Source organism: Ursus arctos, unplaced genomic scaffold, assembly GCF_023065955.2.
Source record: "Ursus arctos isolate Adak ecotype North America unplaced genomic scaffold, UrsArc2.0 scaffold_19, whole genome shotgun sequence".
Classification (NCBI taxonomy): Eukaryota; Metazoa; Chordata; class Mammalia; order Carnivora; family Ursidae; genus Ursus; species Ursus arctos.
In genome coordinates, this window is record NW_026622863.1 from 47,180,749 (window position 1) to 47,197,149 (window position 16,401).

The following is a 16,401-nucleotide window of genomic DNA, read 5'->3' on the forward strand; positions in this document are numbered from 1 at the left end:
GCGCCTGGGTGGCGCCGTCATTGAGCGCCTGTCTTCGGCTTAGGGCGTGATCCCAGCGTTCCGGAAAGGAGTCCCTCATCGGGCTCCTCCGCTGGGAGCCTGCTTCTTCCTCTCTCACTCCCCTGCTTCTGTTTCGTTCTTGCTGACTGTCTGTCTCCCTCTCTCAGATAAGTAAATAAATAAAATCTTTAAAGAAGAAGCCCACATCTCTAAGATCCCTATAAAACAAGGGGCACGGCCTGGGACCCAGTCAATAATTTTGGGCTCTGGAAACCCCGCAACCTCTCTTCATCAGAATGACAAGAAGGAGAAGCCCCCCCCAGCAAAGAAAAGACAGTGAGTCAGTGGCCTCTGCCACAGAAGTAACGGATATGGATGTAACCAAATTATCAGAAATGGAATTCAGAGTAACAATGGTCAAGATAATGAGTAGACTTGAAAAAAGTATTCAGGAAAATATTACTGAGAATATACAATCCCTAAGGGCAGAAATGAGAGCGATTTGACAGAAATTAAAAATTCTATGAGCCAAATGCAGGCAAAACTAGAGGCTCTGACGGCCAGGGTCACGGAAGTGGAGGAAAGGGTTAGTGAATTGGAGGATGGGTTAATAGAGGAAAAAATAAAAATAGAAGATGGTCTTAAAAAAATCCACGCCCACGAATGTTGGCTACGGGAGATTACTGACTCAACGAAACGATCCAATGTTAGAATCATCGGCATCCCCGAGGGGGTGGAGAAAAACAGAGGTCTAGAAGAGATATTTGAACAAATTGTAGCTGAAAACTTCCCTAATCTAGCAAGGGAAACAAAAATTCGTGTCCAAGAGGCAGAGAGGACCCCTCCCAAGCTCAACCATGACAGACCTACACCACGTCACGTCATAGTGCAATTCGCAAATATGAGATCCAAGGAAACAGTATTGAAAGCGGCCAGGGCAAAGAAATTTCTCACGTACCAAGGCAAAGGCATCAGAATTACATCAGACCTGTCTACACAGACCTGGAATGAGAGAAAGGGTTGGGGGAGCATTTTTAAAGCTCTTTCAGAGAAAAACATGCAGCCAAGGATCCTTTATCCAGCAAGGCTGTCATTCAGAATTGATGGAGAAATAAAGACATTTCAGAATCGACAGTCACTAGCCAATTTCGTAACCACGAAACCGGCCCTACAGGAGGTATTACGGGGGGTTCTATAAAAGTAAAAAGGCCCCAAGAGTGATACAAAACAGAAAGTCACAGCCAATACAAACAAAGACTTTACTGACAACATGGCAGAATTAAAAGCATATCTCTCAGTACTCAGCCTGAACATTAATGGTTTAAATTCTGGCTTCAAACGCCACAGGGTTGCAGATTGGATAAAAAGAAATGACCCATCCATTTGCTGTCTACAAGAGACTCATTTCGAACCCAAAGATGCATTCAGACTGAGAGTAAGGGGATGGAGTACCATCTTTCACGCAAATGGACCTCAAAAGAAAGCTGGGGTAGCAATTCTCATATCAGATAAATTGGATTTTAAACTACAGACTATAGTTAGAGATGCAGAAGGGCACTATATTATTCTTAAAGGAAGTATTCAACAAGTGGATATGACAATTATAAATATATATGCCCCCAACAGGGGAGCAGCAAGATACACAAGCCAACTCTTAACCAGAATAAAGAGACATATAGATAAAAATACATTAATAGTAGGGGACCTCAACACTCCACTCTCAGAAATAGACAGAACACCCTGGCAAAAACTAAGCAAAGAATCAAAGGCTTTGAATGCCATACTCGACGAGTTGGACCTCTTAGATATATATAGAACACTACACCCCAGAACCAAAGAATACTCATTCTATTCTAATGCCCATGGAACATTTTCAAGAATAGACCATGTTCTGGGACACAAAACAGGTCTCAGCCGATACCAAAAGATTGAAATTATCCCCTGCATATTCTCAGACCACAACGCTCTGAAATTGGAACTCAACCACAAGGAAAAATTTGGAAGAAACTCAAACACTTGGAGACTAAGAACCATCCTGCTCAGGAATGACTCGATAAACCAGGAAATCAAAAATCAAATTAAACAATTTATGGAGACCAATGAGAATGAAAATACAACAGTCCAAAACCTATGGGATACTGCAAAGGCAGTCCTAAGGGGGAAATACATAGCCATCCAAGCCTCACTCAAAAGAATAGAAAAATCTAAAATGCAGTTTTTATATTCTCACCTCAAGAAGCTGGAACAGCAACAGAGGGACAGGCCTAATCCACACACAAGGAAGCAGTTGACCAAAATTAAAGCTGAAATCAATCAAGCAGAAACCAGAAGTACAGTAGAGCAGATCAACAGGACTAGAAGCTGGTTCTTGGAGAGAATCAATAAAATTGACAGACCACTGGCAAGACTTATCCAAAAGAAAAGAGAAAGGACCCAGATTATTAAAATTATGAATGAAAAAGGAGAGGTCATTGGGGCGCCTGGGTAGCGCAGTCGTTAAAGCGTCTGCCTTCGGCTCAGGGCGTGATCCCGGCGTACCGGGATCGAGTCCCACATCAGGCTCCTCTGCTATGAGCCTGCTTCTTCCTCTCCCACTCCCCCTGCTGTGTTCCCTCTCTCGCTGGCTGTCTCTATCTCTGTCAAATAAATAAATAAAATCTTTAAAAAAAAAAAAAAAAAAGAAAAAGGAGAGGTCACGACGAACACCATTGAAATTGGAAGGATTATTAGAAATTTTTATCAACAGCTATATGCCAATAAACTAAGCAATCTGGAAGAGATGGAATCCTTCCTGGAAACCTATAAACTACCAAGATTGAAAAAGGAAGAAATTGATTTCTTAAACAGGCCAATTAATTATGAAGAAATTGAGTCAGTGATAAACAACCTTCCAAATAACAAAACTCCAGGCCCGGACGGTTTTCCTGGGGAATTCTACCAAACATTCAAAGAAGAAATAATACCTATTCTCCTAAAGCTATTTCAAAAAATAGAAACAGAAGGAAAGCTACCAAACTCATTCTATGAGGCCAATATTACCTTGATCCCCAAACCAGGCAAAGACCCCCTCAAAAAGGAGAATTACAGACCGATTTCCCTAATGAATATGGACGCCAAAATCCTCAACAAGATACTTGCTAATAGAATCCAACAGTTCATTAAAAGGATTATCCACCACGATCAAGTGGGATTCATACCTGGGATGCAAGCGTGGTTCAATATTCGCAAATCAATCAGCGTGATACATCATATCAACAAGAAAAGACTCAAGAACCATATGATCCTCTCAATCGATGCCGAAAAAGCATTTGACAAAATACAGCATCCTTTCCTGATTAAAACCCTTCAGAGTGTAGGAATAGAAGGTACATTTCTCAATCTCATAAAAGCCATCTATGAAAAGCCTACTGCAAATATTATTCTCAATGGGGAAAAGCTGGAAGCCTTTCCCTTAAGATCAGGAACACGACAAGGATGCCCACTCTCGCCACTATTATTCAACATAGTACTAGAAGTCCTTGCAACAGCAATCAGACAACAAAAAGGGATCAAAGGTATTCAAATCGGCAAAGAAGAAGTCAAAATGTCTCTCTTCGCAGACGACATGATACTCTATATGGAAAACCCAAAAGAAGCCACTCCCAAACTATTAGAAGTTATAGAGCAATTCAGTAACGTGGCGGGATACAAAATCAATGCTCAGAAATCAGTTGCATTTCTGTACACGAATAACGAGAACGAAGAAAGAGAAATCAGGGAATCCATCCCATTTACAATAGCACCAAAAACCATACGTTACCTTGGAATTAACTTAACCAGAGACGTAAAGGATCTTTATTCTAGAAACTATAAATCACTCTTAAAAGACATTGAGGAAGACATAAAAAGATGGAAAGATATTCCATGCTCATGGATCGGAAGAATTAACATAGTTAAAATGTCCATGCTACCCAGAGCAATCTACACTTTCAATGCTATCCCGATCAAAATACCGAGAACGTTTTTCAAAGAACTGGAACAAATAGTCCTTAAATTTGTATGGAACCAGAAAAGACCCCGAATCTCCAAGGAACTGTTGAAAAGGAAAAACAAAGCTGGGGGCATCACAATGCCGGATTTCGAGCTGTACTACAAAGCTGTGATCACAAAGACAGCATGGTACTGGCACAAAAACAGACACATAGACCAATGGAACAGAATAGAGAGCCCAGAAATGGACCCTCAGCTCTTTGGGCAACTAATATTTGATAAAGCAGGAAAAAACATCCGGTGGGAAAAAGACAGTCTCTTCAATAAATGGTGCTGGGAAAATTGGACAGCTACATGCAAAAGAATGAAACTTGACCACTATCTCACACCATACACAAAAATAAACTCCAAATGGATGAAAGACCTCGATGTGAGACAGGAATCCATCAAAATTCTAGAGGAGAACATAGGCAGCAACCTCTACGACATTGGCCAAAGCAACCTTTTTCATGACACATCCCCAAAGGCAAGAGAAACAAAAGATAAAATGAATTTATGGGACTTCATCAAGATTAAAAGTTTCTGCACAGCCAAGGAAACAGTCAGAAAAACTAAGAGGCAGCCCACGGAATGGGAGAATATATTTGCAAATGACACTACAGATAAAGGACTGGTATCCAAGATCTACAAAGAACTTCTCAAACTCAATACACGAGAAACAAATAAACAAATCAAAAAATGGGCAGAAGATATGAACAGACACTTTTCCAATGAAGACATACAAATGGCTAACAGACACATGAAAAAATGTTCAAAATCATTAGCCATCAAGGAAATTCAAATCAAAACCACACTGAGATACCACCTTACGCCAGTTAGAATGGCAAAAATAGACAAGGCAAGAAACAACAATTGTTGGAGAGGATGTGGAGAAAGGGGATCCCTCCTACATTGTTGGTGGGAATGCAAGTTGGTACAGCCACTCTGGAAAACCGTGTGGAGGTCCCTTAAAAAGTTAAAAATTGAGCTACCCTATGATCCAGCCATTGCACTACTGGGTGTTTACCCCAAAGATACAGACGTAGTGAAGAGAAGGGCCATATGCACCCCAATGTTCATAGCAGCAATGTCCACAATAGCTAAATCGTGGAAGGAGCCGAGATGCCCTGCAACAGATGACTGGATTAAGAAGTTGTGGTCCATATATACAATGGAATATTACTCAGCAATCAGAAAGAATGAGTTCTCAACATTTGCTACAACATGGACGGCACTGGAGGAGATAATGCTTAGTGAAATAAGTCAAGCAGAGAAAGACAACTATCATATGATTTCTCTCATCTATGGAACATAAGAACTAGAATGATCAGTAGGGGAAGAAAGGGATAAAGAAAGGGGGGGTAATCAGAAGGGGGAATGAAACATGAGAGACTATGGACTATGAGAAACAAACTGAGGGCTACAGAGGGGAGGGGGGTGGGGGAATGGGATAGACCGGTGATGGGTAGTAAGGAGGGCACATATTGCATGGTGCACTGGGTGTTATACACAACTAATGAATCATCGAGCCTTACATCGAAAACCGGGGATGTACTGTATGGTGACTAACATAATATAATAAAAAATCATTATTAATAAAAAAAAAAAAAAAGGAAAGGAGAGACCAAAAGTGACAATATGAATGTAGGAAAAACAAAAGCAGTAAAAATGAATATTTCTATAAAAAATCAGTCAAGGAACTCACACATACACAAAAAGGAAATAAAAATATAGTAACATACACCTAAAACATGGGGAGGAAAGGAGAAAAGAATGTGTTCAAATTTAAACAACTATCTAGTTAATACAGACTGCTATATGCAGAAGAGGTCATATACAAACTTAATGGTAACCATATATCACAAGCCACTAATAAACAAGTAAAAAATAAAGAGAAAGAAATCCAAATATATCACTAAGGAAAATCAGCAAACCATGAAAGAGAGAAAGACAAGAATGGCTCAGAGACAATCTCCAGAAACAACCACAAAACAAGTAATAAAATGGCAATAAATACGTATCTATCAATAATTACTTTGAATGTAAATGGACTAAATGCTCCAATAAAAAAACTTAAGGGTATCAGAATGGATAAAAAAAAAAAAAAAGACCCATCTATATGTTGCCTACAAAAGACCCATTTTTGACCTAATGACACCTGTAGATTGAAAGTGAGGGGATGAAGGGCTTCCTGGGTGGCTCAGTCAGTTAAATGTCTGCCTTTGGCTCAGCTCACGATCCCAGAGTCCTAGGATTGAGTCCTGCATCAGGCTCCTTGCTCAGTGGGGAGCCTGCTTCTCCCTCTGCCTGCTGCTCCCCCTGCTTGTGCGCACTCTCTCTCTCTGACAAATAAATAAATAAAACCTTAAAAAAAAAAGTGAGGGGATGGAGAAACATTTACCATGCAAATAGATGTCAAGAGAAAACTGGAGTAGTAATACTTATAACAGACAAACTAGACTTTAAAACAAAGACTGTAACAAGAGACAAAGAAGGACATATATAATAAAGGGGACAATCCAACAAGAAGATACAGCAATTGTAAATATGTCTGACCCCAATTATGACTCAAATATATAAAACAATAATAAACATAAAGGAACTAATTGATAATAATACAATAATAGTAGGGGACTTTAACACCCCACTTATATCAATGGACAGCTCATCTAAGCAGAAAATCAACAAGGAAACAATGGCTTGAATGACACACTGGACCAGATGAACTTAACAGATATATTCAGAACATTCCATCCTAAAACAGCAGAATACACATTCCTGACAAGTACACATGGAATATTCTCCAGAAGAGATCACATATTAGGTCACAAATCAGCCATCAACGAATACAAAAAACTGAGATCATACCACGCATACTTTCTGACCACAACGCTATGAAACTTAAAGTCAACCACAAGAAAAAATCTTGAGAGACCACAAATACATGGAGGTTAAGTAACATGCTACTAAACAATGAATGGGTCAACCAGAAAATAAAGAAATTTAAAAATACATGGAAACAAATAAAAATGAAAACATGATGGTCCAAAACCTTCAGGATGCATCAATAGCAGTCATAAGAGGGAAGTATATAACAATACAGGCCTACCTTAAGGAGCAAGAAAAATGTCAAATAAACAACCAAACAAAGCCTAAAGCCAGCAGAAGGAAATAATAAAGATTAAAGCAGAAATAAATGATATAGAAACTAAAAAACAACAGAACAGATCAATGAAACCAGGAGGTGCTTCTTTGAAAAAATTAATAAAATTGATAAACCTCCAGTCAGACTTATCAAAAAGAAAAGAGAAGGGACCCAAATAAATAAACAAATGAGAGAGGAGAAATAACAACCAACACCACAAAAATACAAATAATTATAAGAGAACATTATGAAAAAGTATATGCCAACAAATTGGACAGTCTGGAAGAAATGGATGAGTTCCTAGAAACATATTAACTACCAAAACTGAAACAGGAAGAAATCGAAAACTTGAACAGACCAATAACCAGCAAAGAAATTGAATCAGTAACCAAAAGTCTCCCAACAAACAAAAGTTCAGGGCCAGATGGCTTCACAGGGGAATTCTACCAAACATTTAAAGAGTTAATACTATTCTTCTCAAAAAATAGAAAAGGAAGGAAAACTTCCAAACTCATTCTACAAAGCCAGCATTACCTTGATTCCAAAACCAGACAATGAATCCATTAAAAAGGAGAATTACAGGCCAGTATCCCTGACGAACATGGGATGCAAAAATTCTCAATAAAATAATAGCAAATCAAATCCATCAGCAGCTTAAAAGAAACATTCACCACGATCAAGTGGGATTTACTCCTGGGCTGCAAGGGTGGTATAATATTTGCAAATCAACCAATGTGAAACACCACATCAATAAAAGAAAAGATAAGAACCATATGATATCTTAGTGGATGCAGAAAAAGCATTTGACAATGTACAACATCCATTCACGATAAAAAAAAAAAAAGATTAAAAAACAACCTTCCACAAAGCAGGGATAGAGGGAACATACCTCAACATAATAAAGGTCATATACAAAAACCCACAGCTAATATCATCCTCAATGGAGAAAACCTGAGGGCTTTTCCTGTATGATCAGGAACAAGACAGGGATGTTCACTCACACCACTGTTATTTAACATGGTCCTGGAAGTCCTAGCCTCCGCAATCCAACAACAAAAAGAAATAAAAGGGATCCAAATTTGTAAGGAAGCAGTCAAACTTTCACTATTCCCAGATGACATGATACTCTCTAGAAAACCCAAAGGACCCCACCGAAAAATTTCTACAAGAGACATATGAATTCAGTAATGTCACAGGATACAAAATCAATGTATGGAAATCTGTTGCGTTCTATACACCAACAATGAAACAGCAGAAAGAGAAATCAAGGAATCAATCCCATTTACAACTGCACCAAAAACTATAAGATACCTAGGAAAAAACCTAACCAAAGAAGCGAAAGACCTGTACTCTAAAAACTAGAAAAAAAATGATGAAAGAAATCGAAGAGGAAACAAAGAAGTGGAAAGACATTCCATGCTCACGGACTGGAAGAACAAATATTGTTAAAATGTCTATACTACCCAAAGCAACCTACACATTTAATGCAATCCCTATCAAAATACCAACAATATTTTTCATAGAGCTAGAACAAACGATCCTAAAATTCGTATGGAACCAAAGCAACCTTGAAAAAGAAAGCAAAGCTGGAGGCATCACAATTCCAGACTTCAAGTTACATTACAAAGCTGTAGACATCAAAACTGTATGGTACTGGCACAAAAATAGACACGCAGGTCAATAAAACAGAATTAAAAACCCAGAAATGAAGCCACAATTATATGGTCAGTTAATCTATGACAGAGTAGGAAAGAATATCCAATGGGGAAAAGTTTTTTTCAACAAATGGTGTTGGAAAAACTGGACAGCACCATGCAAAAGAATGAAACTGGACCACTTTCTTACACCATACACAAAAATAAATCCAAAATGGATGAAAGACCTAAATGTGAGACAGGAAACCATCAAAATTCTAGAGGAGAACACAGGCAGTAATGTCTTTGACATCATTCATAGCAACTTCTTTCTAGATATGTCTCCTGAAGCAAGGGAAACATAAGCAAAAATAAACTATTGGGACTACAACAAAATAAAAAGCTTCTGCACAGTGAAGGATACAATCAACAAAACTAAAAGGCAACCTATGGAATGGGAGAAGATATTTGCAAATTACGTACCTGATAAAAGGTTAGTATCCAAATACATAAAGAACTTACACAAAATTAACACCCAAAAAACAAATAATACAATTTAAAAATGGGCAGAAGACATGAACAGACCTGTCTCCAAATAAGACATCCAGATGCCCAATGGACACATGGGAAGACGCTCAACATCACTTATTATCAGGGAAATGCAAATCAAAACTACAATGAGCTACCACCTCACATCTGTCAGAATGGCTAAAATCAACAACACAAGAAACAACAATTGTTGGTGAGGAAGTGGAGAAAGGGGAACCCTCTTACACTGTTGGTGGGAATGCAGACTGGTGCAGCCAATGTGGAAAATACATGGAGATTCCTCAAAAAGTTAAAAACAGAACTACCCTATATCTAGCAATTGCACTACTGGCTATTTACACAAAGGATAAAAAATAGTGATTCAAAGGGGAACAGGCACCTGATGTTTATGGCAGGATTGTCTACAACAGCCATATTATGGAAACAGTCCAAGTGTCCACCGACTGATGAATGCATAAGGAAGATATGGTGTAAATACACAATGGAATATTACTTAGCCATGAAAAAGAATGAAATATTGCCATTTGCAACGATGTGGATGCAGCTAGAGAATATTATGCTAAGTGCAATAAGTCAGTCAGAGAATGATAAACACCATATGATCTCACTCGTATGTGGAATTAAAGAAACAAAAGAGCAAAGGAAAAAAGAGAGAGGCAAACCAAAAAACAGACTCTCAACTATACAGAACAAACTGACGGTTACCAGAATGGAGGTTGGTGGAGGGATGGGTGAAACAGGAGATGGGGACGAAGGAGTGCACTTGTTGTGATGAGCACTGGGTGATATTATAGAAGGGTTGAATCGCCAACCACACTGGACACCTGAAACTAATATTATGCTCTATGTTAACTAACTGGAATTTAAATAAAAGCTTTAAAAAGTAAATATAATCGTTATTATCCATGCCCAAGTACTCCCCCATCCCTTCCTGTATTTATTTACGCAACAAAAGTCAGGGCATCTCCACCGTAGAAGAATTTGCAGATGAGTTAAGGAAATATCTTCTCCCCTGAGAGGAGGTAACATAAGAGAAAGAGAGACGCTAAATCCCACTCAGGTGAGGCTCTGCCTCCAGGAGCCAAAGTGCCGTTCCCTCCTCCCAGCGGCCTTTTTCAAGAAGTCCAGGCTGGGGAAGGAAAGGAGGCTGAGAGAAATCACCACTTCATTAGAACTCCCGCATAAATTACAGTGGACGTCCCAGACAACACCCAGGAATGACCCTCTACAAAAACTTAAATTTAGATTTAAAAAAAAAAATTGGGAATCTGGGTGCAGCCTCACTTCCTTCAGGGATCAGAGAAGGGCCAGGGACACTGCAGCAGGAGCTCTGACCCCATCCCAGGTTCACAGATGCTTTCAGGGAACTGAGCGCTTCTCCAGAAATTAAAAAGTACTGCTATCAAGAGACCTATTTTTTTTTTCACCCCAAGCCAGACTGTAAGTCTTTCGCTTCTACATCCTCATTTAACTCTCAAAATAACTCTTATCAGGTGGACACTAGTATCAACTTAAAGAAGATGAAAGAGGCAGAGACACGAAGATTCTCTCCGACTATTATACAGCTGGGAAGCGGCACCACTGGCTGGTGGTCGGGGAAAGGGCCGGGGAAGGGCAGGACCCAGGAGACCCTCACTCCCAGCGACGTGGGAGCCCGGCCCGAGCCCTGAGCCGGGGATGCACCCACCACCCCGCAGTCCACAGAGCTCATTCAGAGGGAACACAAACCCCGCCCTTCGCCGCAGGCAGATTCTCTCCCCCAGGGTCGAGGGCCTGATGACCACGGGCCCACGGCAAAGTGAGGCCAGGTCAGTGCGGCCGCGGAGACGGCGCCCAGGGACAGAAGGCTCACCTTTCGCAGAGGAATGAAGGCCGCGGCCTCGCGTACCTGGAGCGGAAGCGATTCTGCCTACAGAAACCTCCTGGACTACGCTTCCCAGAATTCCCGCCGGGAGCAGGAACGCAGCCTCCGCCTCCTGCGGCGGAAGTTATCCTGCTGCACTGTGCTCCCGGACTACACTTCCCAGAATTCCCAGGGAACCCCGCCGCCTTCCTAGGGCGGACGTGTCGGCTGTTGCACCGAGAGCCTGGGTTGTATTTCACAGCGTGCGGGTCCGGAGCGAATTCCGCAGCCCGGGCATGCTGCCAAATGTACAGAACTCTTTTATGTACTTCTGTATTTTCTCCAGCCAACCATGCATTCAGGGCGTCCTTCCGGAGCATAATGCGTCTGACCTTGTGAATCTTGTGGACTACAAGTCCCGGAATCTCCTGTGGAGTGGCCTTTTCCTCAAGGCAGGAGAGCCTCCCTGGGATAGTCAGTATTTAGATAGTCGGTATTCTCTTTTGGATAGTCAGCCTGAATTAATTCTATACTGTTAGTCGAGGTTGGCCGCCCCCTCCCCCGTTGATTTCTTGAATATTGTTCTTCCAGACGTGACAAAAACTAAGACACACACAAAACAAAAAACAAAGCAAAACAAAAAAACCCTCAACCAAAGCAAACCATCCACCTATTCTAAGAAACTACTTTATAGAGACTAGAGAACCTTGAAATGAGAAAGATGAAAGGAAAGGAAGAGAGGAAGGAGGGAAGGGAAACAGATTATAGAAAGGAAGCCATGGATGCAGGGTTTGGGAGGGCCAGAATGCAGATACTACAAGGAAATTGTGCTGACCTGTACTGAGTACTGAATTTGACAAATACAGAGCCTCAACCTTACTTTGACTGGACTGCCTTTTTTTTATTCTTTATGGGCGTGCATGCATCTAGAACTGACAGTGCTCTGTTCCTGAACTGTTCATCCCAAGATCCACAAGAATGGATGTGGATGCCAAGAATCCACAAGAAACAGATGCAACCATTGATCAGGCCTTAAAGCAGAAGCCACAAATGTTTCCCACATTTCCTTCACTTTAATTGCTGATTATGAAACGTGAGTCATAAGGCAAATGGAAGGAACTGCATTGATAGAGACAAAACATTGTAATATGGGAAGGAATTAAGACCTTTATAAGATCTTGACATTTTTTTTTTCTTTTTTGAACTTTTAGTATCCCATCACTTATTTTCCCCCTCATATAAAAACTAAGTTGTCTTATGGAGGATGTGATTCAGGGAGGACAGGGGATGAGGTAATGGCTTCATCCAGAAAATTAGCAGAAAGAGAAAAAGAGAAGAGAAAGTTTAATTGCCCGGTTTTCTCCTGAGAAAGAAATATATGTTGTTTTCCTTTATGCTGGTACATTAACTGTATTTGATGTTATGTCACTTGAGCCTCTTGTAATCTAGAACAGCTCCCTTTCCCCTTTTTTGTTTGCCCTTGACCTGCTGAAATAACTAGCTGAGCTGTCATGTAGGATTGCTCACATTCTGGATTTGTCTGACGGCTCTTCTGGCATTTATTGTCCTGAAATGTCAATATTTCCTGTAAACTGTAAGTCAAAGCCTAGATTTGTGGTAATAATAAGCACAATGTGGTGCTAAAAATAGCTGAACAAGGTCCAGTATCATGTCCAACTGAAACTATCTCAAATGCTGGGCAAGTACTCTCAGGAGTGAAAGAAAAATGATGTAACAGCTGTTGATACAAAATGAAGAAACTCTTTACAATCTCTAAAGATAAGAAAGAGAGTTTTATTTAAGGCCAAATTAGGATAGCTGCCCAGGAAACACGCTCTTTACAGGGAATAAAGTGTTCTGGAGAATGAACAGTTTTCAGAGGATTATTATACTTTTTTACATCTTGTGGAAGCTCAAAAGGTTATAGATAGCATATATGCAGGAATCACAAGTTTTAACGTCAAGGAATTCAGAGAATAGGAACACTGATTGGTATCTTAAGGACAAGATGGTTTTCCTTTAAGCCACTCATTTAGAAAGCTGGTGCACGATGTATGCTCAGTGGGCCATAAGTCAGGCTTTGGGTTTACTTTTTTATTTTTTTAAAAGATTTTATTTATTTATTTGACAGAGAGAGAGAGAGACAGCCAGCGAGAGAGGGAACACAAGCAAGGGGAGTGGGAGAGGAAGAAGCAGGCTCCCAGCGGAGAAGCCTGACGTGGGGCTCGATCCCAGAACGCCAGGATCACGCCCTGAGCCGAAGGCAGGCGCTTAATGACTGAGCCACCCAGGTGCCCCAGGCTTCAGGTTTAAACAAAGTTTATGTACTGTCATGCTGACTTAGAAAGAAATCTAAACTGGCTTCTCTTATTATCTCAGGACCTTAGAGACTTTCTTCTCTCATCAAGTCCATTATATGAAAATGGTCAGTGGTTTAAAGGACCAGAACCAATTTAAGAAATCATACAGGGTGCCAAACTGGAAACAACAAGAAACAACAGATGCTGGTGATGATGAAGAGAAAGGGGAACCCTCTTATGGTGTTGGTGGGAATGCAAACTGGTGCAGCCACTCTGGAGAAAAAAAAAGTTAAAAAGTTAAAAATAGAATTCAAAAAGTTAAAAATAGAACTACGCTAGACCCAGCAATTGCACTACTAGGTATTTACCCAAAGAATACAAAAATACTGATTCGATGGGACACATGCACCCCAATGTTTATAGCAACATTACCAATTATAGCCAAATTATGGAAAGAGCCCAAATGTCCATCAACTGATGAATGGATAAAGAGGTCTGGTATATATATATACAATGGAATATTACTCAGCCATTATAAAGAACAAAATCTTGCCATTTACAACATTCATGTTGCTACATTCATGTTCATGTTTGCAACATTCAAGCTGTATTATGCCAAGCAAAATAAGTCAGTCAGAGAAAGACAAATACCTAAGATTTCACTCATATGGGAATTTAAGAAACAAAACAGATGAGCAGAGGGAAAAGACAGACAAACCATAAAACAGACTCTTAACTATAGAGAACAAATTGAGGATTTCTGGAGGGGAGTGGGCAGGGGATGGGTTAAATGGGTGATGGGTATTAAAGAGGGCACTTGTGATGAGCACTGGGTGTGGTATGTAAGTGATGAATCACTAAATCCTACACCTGGAACTAATATTATACTGACTGTTAATTAACTGGAATTTAAATAAAACCTTGGAAGAAAAGAATCATACCATGTGATTAACTTAACCTCTTCCAAAAGGAAATGTTTTTTAAAATACTTATCTAATAGTTTATATATTAAGGAGGATCAATCTGATAATAAGGTAGTTTTGGATAAAATTACAGGAAAATTTTAAAATGCAATAGACAAGGAATGTTTTAGTACACATACACTTCCAATGATAACAAAATAGGTAATTTGGAATAAACATCTGGCGGATTATGGGTAGACACATTTTTAAAACTGTTGAGAGGATCAAAAGACAAGATGGGGGCACCTGGATGGCACAGTCGTTAAGCATCTGCCTTCGGCTCAGGGCGTGATCCCGGCGTTCTGGGATCGAGCCCCACATCAGGCTCCTCTGCTGGAAGCCTGCTTCTCCCTCTCCCACTCCCCCTGCTTGTGTTCTCTCTCTCGCTGGCTGTCTCTCTCTCTGTCGAATAAATAAAATCTTTAAAAAAAAAAAAAAGACAAGATGATGAATTAGTGGGCTAAAATTCAGAAAAAGTGGAGGAATCATGCGCTTGGGGCAACTTTTCTCTTGGGGTGATGGTCTAGTCAAAGAGCCGAAAAGCCTAGAAGCTCTGTACCATTTTTGACACCCATTTGAGGGTAGGGGAACAAAAGGTTCTGGCAACAACTACAAACTACACATCTTTTCAAAAGCACATAAAATATTTACAAAAAGGGATCACATGATGAGCCATAAAGGGATAACAGTGAATTTCACATTTCTGAAATAATACTGAACATGCTTTCCCGGGGCGCCTGGGTGGCACAGCGGTTAAGCGTCTGCCTTTGGCTCAGGGCGTGATCCCGGCGTTATGGGATCGAGCCCCACATCAGGCTCCTCCGCTATGAGCCTGCTTCTTCCTCTCCCACTCCCCCTGCTTGTGTTCCCTCTCTGGGTGGCTGTCTCTATCTCTGTCAAATAAATAAATAAAATCTTAAAAAAAAAAAATACTGAACATGCTTTCTGAGTGTAATTCAGCCAGAACTCAATAACAAAAAGATAATTTAAAAACTGCCATATGCGCATCTAATAAAGTATTGTCTCTCACTACTTTCTTTACTCTGTTTTATGGCGGTGGAATGGAAAATCTGCATCAAATCTTTCCTCTACGCCATCTGGTTCTTCTAAGAGCACCGGGTATTCGGGGAGCTTCCGTTCCGGGGGGCATGGCCGTGACCCTAGTCTCCTCGGGAATTCTGGGAGCACATTCCAAGCTCTGTGGCCAGAGTCACTTCCGCTCCGGAGAAGGGTGGCGGTGGTGGAGTTTCCTCCGAGGGAGCCGAGTCAGGCGTGAGCAGCTGTGCCTTCCCTCTTGGCACAGGGTCAGCTGGAACATGTCCTTGGCCTTCTGGAAGAGGAATCTGTACATGTAGCGTTAGTGACTAGATTACTGGAAGGGCAAACAAAGGACTCTGAGGCATAATGCAGGTAACAACTGCAGCAAGCAGCAACCACCCCAGGGTCTGGGGTAACAAAGTAATGCAAGTTTTAGCGAAGTATAAAGTAGAAGCAGCAATAACTTTCGGCTTTTCCTTGACTTTAATGGCTCATTATGAAATGTGGGTTGTCAGTCAAACGAAAGGAACTGCATTGATACAGAGACATTATTTTAATATGAGCAGATAAATACTGCATAAAATTTGAATTAACTTTTTGTTCAAGTTCAAGCATCACATAACCTATCTCCATCCTACTCTTAATATTGTAAATACAATAAAGTGTCTTAAAAATATGGAAACTAGTGAGACCATGATTTTTCATTAAGGTGAGCTGGTGAGGGTTAAACTCAAATCCAGAAAATCCAAAGACAACAAAAATGCACTTCTGCTTTCCACCTTTTCTTTTTATTATGAAAAATTTCAAACATATACAGAAGTACAGAAGAGGGTGAAATATTCCATAACCTAATCCCTCATCCCCCAGATTCAACAATTATTATCAGCATTTGCCACGCTTCTTTGATCTATCAATTTTATCT

General features: G+C 40.3%; 1 protein-coding gene across 3 annotated transcripts in view; it reads right to left on the reverse strand.

The window, feature by feature from the left end:
- The window catches only part of ZNF112 (zinc finger protein 112), a 49,656-nt gene extending 38,389 nt beyond the window's left edge, over window positions 1–11,267 (reverse strand). For 2 of the 3 annotated variants that reach the window (XM_044378168.3, XM_057314439.1), the window contains exon 1: window positions 11,189–11,267. The gene's annotated coding sequence lies outside the window, so the exon portion shown is untranslated. The remainder of the gene's footprint in view (window positions 1–11,188) is intronic. The other variant, XM_048223951.2, reaches the window with a different exon arrangement.
- Window positions 11,268–16,401: the final 5,134 nt, after the last annotated feature.